The 6,135-nt window shown below is 42.2% G+C and overlaps 1 long non-coding RNA gene across 1 annotated transcript; it reads right to left on the bottom strand.

Annotated features, from left to right (window-relative positions):
• Nucleotides 1-3,524: 3,524 nt before the first annotated feature.
• Nucleotides 3,525-4,555, bottom strand: LOC129771314 (uncharacterized). Its single transcript, XR_008742337.1, has 3 exons — nt 4,428-4,555; nt 4,219-4,327; nt 3,525-4,162 (listed from the first exon to the last, which is right to left on the bottom strand). It is a non-coding gene; the product is annotated as an uncharacterized LOC129771314 (long non-coding RNA).
• Nucleotides 4,556-6,135: the final 1,580 nt, after the last annotated feature.

Here is a 6,135-nt window from a genome sequence, read left to right on the forward strand (position 1 = left end):
ACTAAGCTACCACGGTGGGACTTCTCTCTTACGGGACACGACGCACCCGCCCATCACATAGCGCATCGCAAGGGCAAGACTGCACAAGCTACTGTGCCGCGCCGATGCTGATGGGGCATTGTTACACGTACTGCGTGCTGGGTCGCGCAGTGAGAAATTGAACAAACTGTTGTGTGCTGTATGCTGGGGGGACATGGACGCTTTCTGGGACTTGGTGTTATTGCCGACGAGGCACACACTGCGTACTGCGGATGCTGGCTCGCGCAGCGCTGTTGTGTGCTGTGTTGTGCTGGGAGAACTTTTCCAACACATGACACTTGTTATTCCAGGACATGGAATGATTTCACACACACGCACGATTGCATACTACCAGGCGCAATGCGATTTAATGAAAAAAGAGAGAAGCCGCCAGCGCGGGCAGCACTAAGCTACCACGGTGGGACTTCTCTCTTACGGGACACGACGCACCCGCCCATCACATAGCGCATCGCAAGGGCAAGACTGCACAAGCTACTGTGCCGCGCCGATGTTGATGGGGCATTGTTACACGTACTGCGTGCTGGGTCGCGCAGTGAGAAATTGAACAAACTGTTGTGCTGTTGTGCTGTGCTGTGCTGGGGGGGGGGACTTTTCCAAAACATGCTACTTTGCATTCCAGGACATGGTGCACAGCTTATACCGCTAGCAGAGACACCTCGTTCGATCGGGGCAACTTGGGACACCGTAATCAGTACCAGTGCCGGGTGTGGGTCGGATTCCGATGGGGGGTGATCCGGGAACATATTTCTTGGACTTAGAATATTGTTCGGACTTAGAATTTTTTCGACTTATGACCTCGTATCTGGGACTTAGCCGTAGAACCAGATGTAATGCGTGTTGCATAAATTAAGGCGCAGGGGAATTTAATAAAAAAGAGAGAAGCCCCACACATTTAGGGGGGCTTCTCTCTTTTTTATTGGACGATACACAACACATAACATACATGACATAACACTGACCTAGAAGCAGTATTTACCACCGTACTTGATGACCCGCTTCCACCTCGCAGGTAGGGAATCTATGCCTCTGGCATAGAACATAGGAGGCTTGCTCTCGAAGAACTCTTTTAGGAATGCGCTCATCTCATCCTTAGTCTTGAAGAGTTTATTCCTAAGCTTATTACTCAATGACCTGAATAAATGGTAGTCCGATGGACTGATGTCTGGTGAGTAAGGAGGATGGTTCAATATGTTAAATCCCAGGCTCCTCGCCTTATCTATCGTTTCATGTGCCCTATGGCACGGAGCGTTATCGTGTAGTAGGGGTACCGGCCTATTTTTACTCACTCCCAGTATACCAGCCACCTTTTCCTGCTGCTTCTGATATCGTTTACGATTAACAGATACACCCTTGTCTAGCAATTCCCAGTGTATAATGCCTCGTCGATCCCAAAACACACAGAGCATGTTCCACTTGCGATTCATCCTGTCTTTGGCGATTGTCTTCGCCATGGCGCCTTTTTCGATCCAATGTATGCCTCTGTAAGGCGCAAACATGGGTATCTTCGATTCATCACAAGTGACCAAATTATCGAGCATACCCTGGTCTCGTTCACTTTGTCTGAGTAGTCGTCTAGTATCACCCGCTTTGCAAGGTTGACTGGGTCTAGCTTGTGTGGGTGGTATCCCATTCTTCTGGGCACATAGTTTAGTTTATGCAACGATCGCATAACAGTCGCTGCCGAACAGTTGTATTTCTGGGCCATAGACCTCGTAGATTGCTGGCTGTTTTGTTTCACATCAGCAAGCAGTGTTGCTGTGTTATCGATTGCCTTCGGACGGCCTTTGCGTGGACGATCCGCGCAGTTCCTGTCGGTATCGAACCTTTTGTACCACATCGTAACCGTTCTACGAGTAACAGTTTGTCCATATGTGGAATTCAATGCCAAGAGGGTGTCCGACACTGAATCACCCATGTCGTAGTGGTGCAAGATGAACGTTCTTGTTTCAGTTCTAGATAGTCTTATGGTTTGTATATCATATTGACTAGCATCTATCGGCTCTAGGACAACTCTGAGTTCTTTCGGAGAGTCTAATTGGATCGTCTGCCGTGTATCAAACGACTCTATGTCTACAGAAGGGGACTGGGGTAGTTGCTCTAGCATCACTCTGGATGACGATGCTAGTGGTTCCCATGATACTGATAAGGGTGGCGTTGCTAATGGGTGGTCAGACCATTGCTGCTCACTATTCGATTCCACGTGTAGTGGGTCTTGTGTCATTTCAGATGACGATGGCGGTGCTAATGGGTGGTCAGACCATTGCTGCTCACTATTCGATTCCACGTGTAGTGGGTCTTGTATCATTTCGGATGACGATGGCGATGCTAATGGGTGGTCAGAACATTGCTGCTCGCTCTTCGATTCTTCGTACAGTGGGTCTTGTGTCCTTTCGGATGGCGATGACGGTGCTAATGGGTGGTCAGACCATTGCTGCTCGCTCTTCGATTCTTCATCCGGATTTATATCTATAACCGGAGAAGGGGATAGCAATGAGGACGACGACGAGGACGATGATGATGAGGACGATGATGACGATGAGGACGACGATGCCACTGAGTTCGCACAACAAGGACACTTCTTAGGGTGACGAATACGCTTCGATCTTCGCATTGGGTTGGTTTTGCTTTTCATGTGGTTCCCACGAGTCGCTAGGGAAAATATATGGTCGACTGTGGACTACCCTGCCATACCACAGCAAGGGCAACATTACTGTGAGGTTTGCCCCGGTACCCCACAGGGTCCGTGTGCGGCTTCATATTTGTATCGCCCCTTCCACCATTCAACTATCGGCACGGATCGTATACACACCTTAAGCTTTGGGGCCCGAGTGCCCCCTTCTCTGTCTGCATACGACCTAAGGTCCCACCGAGGTTGGTTACTCGATCTTTCCGAAGGTTGCTCGTATCCCAGTCGGTACCACGGGGAGGTAGAGATAGGAGTTGCTGAATCATAGGCTACCATCATAAATGGATCATCATAATGAGTTGTATGTTCGCTGTATTCAGCCATTTACCGACCACTGTTTAATATATACATGTGGCCCCGAAAGCAGTGTATAAGTATTGATCCATCCTTTCCAAAACTTTTGCACCACACCAATAACAAAGTGTTTTTGTTGGTTCTACTTCTGGTTAACTTCTATTTCAGACGGTCAATATATGACTACTAATTTATCCTTTTAATTTGAATTCACCACACAATAAAGCTATCAACAATAAAAAATTTCGTCTTCACGCGAATTAGTCTAAGAAGCAGACTATCTGTTGTTACAATCAAATATTTTCAAATTTTTTCGCCACAGGATTATTCGCATCCGTCTTAGATTTCAAACAGCAAACAAGAACCCGTTAGAGTCGATTGTCACAAGATATAGCTGTGGGTTCACTGTAGTAGATCACTTTAAAAAACCGTTGGAATTTAATAAAATGAAAAGAGTAAGAAAGGATTTTCAGTGCTAATAGTCATAAAATCAATTGTCGTAATGCTCGTTGGAATAGAAAATTGTTTCTGTTCATGTATTTCTTGTATAGGATTCTCCATCACACGATGGTTGTTTAACTTTAAATTTCTGATATATTCTGTGAATAAAATCGTTGCATCACACGGGCTTCTTCACTGTTCCCCTTTTCCTTAAAACTGAGTGAGATTGTCTCCGGGATCGCTTCTTCAAGTTTCGCTTCCGGTTTGGCTCCTACTGATTCTATTTCCAAGAATCGCATCTCTCAAGCCCAACGCGAAATTTATTTCTAGTTGTTAGTGTTAAATTGCAAGCTCGAAGCAAATGACATACACAACCGCAATTGTGACATATTATGCTGACTGCGGAAAACTTTTCCGCTGAATGATAGATGCTCTTGCATCGAGTACAGCGTTCCGGAAGTTGTGAGTTTGAACCACGCCAGACTATTCCTCCTCTTATAGGGCGTCGACCACGTTCACCCCCAAATCCAGAAATCGTACAATTTGCATCATAACACCTGCCTGCATTCACCGAAACTAAAGTTGATACCACCACTGCTTTCATTCTAGAAACGTATTCTTCGTTCAGGCGTATCGTTTCGATTTCCCGAACCTTGTCGATTAAATCTGCTAGCGATCCGTTCCGACTTATCATTCTGAGCGCTGCAATCCTCACCTCATTATATTTTGCTTGTTCTACTACCGTACTTAAAACCAACCTCTCAAACTGCTTTCTTTCCGGATATTCGCACTGTCTAGCCGCTAGTTGAACTCTCCTGGTGAAAGTCAAGTCCGATTCATTCGGCTGCTGAGTCATGTGCAAGTTTTCTACGTTGTAACATCATCAACATCAGACGTAGAAGCGATATATTTTTTAAAGCGAAATATAGCGTTAGTATATGGCTTCGATTAATCATCAGGAGCATACCTGGTTGATTCTGTTGCTCGATACAATTCAAGGAGCTTCTGGCCTGCCTTTATCTTGAACACAACGAACCAATTTTGCCAACAACCAACGAGATCCTACCGACTGCGCCAGTTATATAATCACGTAAGGTTCTGAAAGATGGTTGAACAGGAACATGTTAGATGGTTGAGCTCTAGGCTAGAACTACTTTATTTTGACATTGCTCCATATTTTATATGAAGCGAGAACTTGAATAATCTACACGTTGACTACACTTTCAACTACCCTGCTTTAAATCATTACCCTCGTTCAATGACTACCCGCTCGACAACCCGTGCTCCGTGTTGATGGTTTTGAAGGTTAAGCCTGGTTTCGCTTATAACTTTATATATATATATATATATATATATATATATATATATATATATATATATATTTAATTTAATTATATATATATATATATATATATATATATATATATATATATATATATATATATATATATATATATATATATATATATATATATATATATATATATATATATATATATATATATATATATATATATATATATATATATATATACGTTATGGCAGCTCCCGCCACCATCAGAACAACACCACCGGGCGAAGCCACCGTGCCCGACACCAATATTGATGACGTACGCAAGGCCAACGCACCACGCTAGAAACCAATGCACCCAGCAACAGGCGCACCACCGAGAACCAAAACAATCAACACACATTATTGATGACCAACGCAGAATGATCGACCGACCTTTGGACCAACGATCGACGACCAGAAAACGCTGACGCCGCTGATCGGTTAAACAAAACCGATCACCCGTGAAATAATTAGTTAGTCTTAAGTTAGTGCCTACTTGTATCACATCAAAAGAAGAATAAAGTGTTTTTTTATACCCAACCGAGTGTTTGGTACTTAATTTATATATATATATATATATATATATATATATATATATATATATATATATATATATATATATATATATATATATATATATATATATATATATATGATTTTGCCTTCAACTGATCGTCGGTTTTTGTCGTTCCAAGGTGGTTGTGGTGGTATCTGTAAACAACTTACAGGCGCATGTCGCTTATAATAACAAATAAATGGCGTGTGAAGCAAGATTCCTGCACCGCTAGTCGAGCCGAACCATCGTTTTATATGTAAAAAACGCCAGGAAACGGTTGCTCGATGTCCACGCACTAGAACTGGCGGTGGAGAACTGGTGGATATTCCCTGTAGCAAGATAGGAAATACAAAATAAATTCATCAAACATGTCATAGTGATGAAGTTACATATACTCTGAGTCAAACATAAATCAAGTTAGCGTCAGCATCCAAAATTCATTTATTCATTGGTCATGCGTTCATATCACATTGCATTTCGAAAAATTGTTGAATTATGTCCTCAAGATCTCAACATTTCAACCACTATCCACATGGAAACTAGAATAATAATTGGCTTCAACACACTTTTTATCCTTTATATATATATATATATATATATATATATATATATATATATATATATATATATATATATATATATATATATATATATATATATATATATATATATATATATATATATACATATAAGACGTGGGCTGAATTACTGGTGAGCTGGGAGGTTGAAAACCTCTCAAATAAAGAATTTAAAAAAGATGGGTGGGTTATATCTATGATATAACCG

This window comes from Toxorhynchites rutilus, chromosome 2 (genome assembly GCF_029784135.1).
Source record: "Toxorhynchites rutilus septentrionalis strain SRP chromosome 2, ASM2978413v1, whole genome shotgun sequence".
NCBI classification, from domain to species: domain Eukaryota; kingdom Metazoa; phylum Arthropoda; class Insecta; order Diptera; family Culicidae; genus Toxorhynchites; species Toxorhynchites rutilus.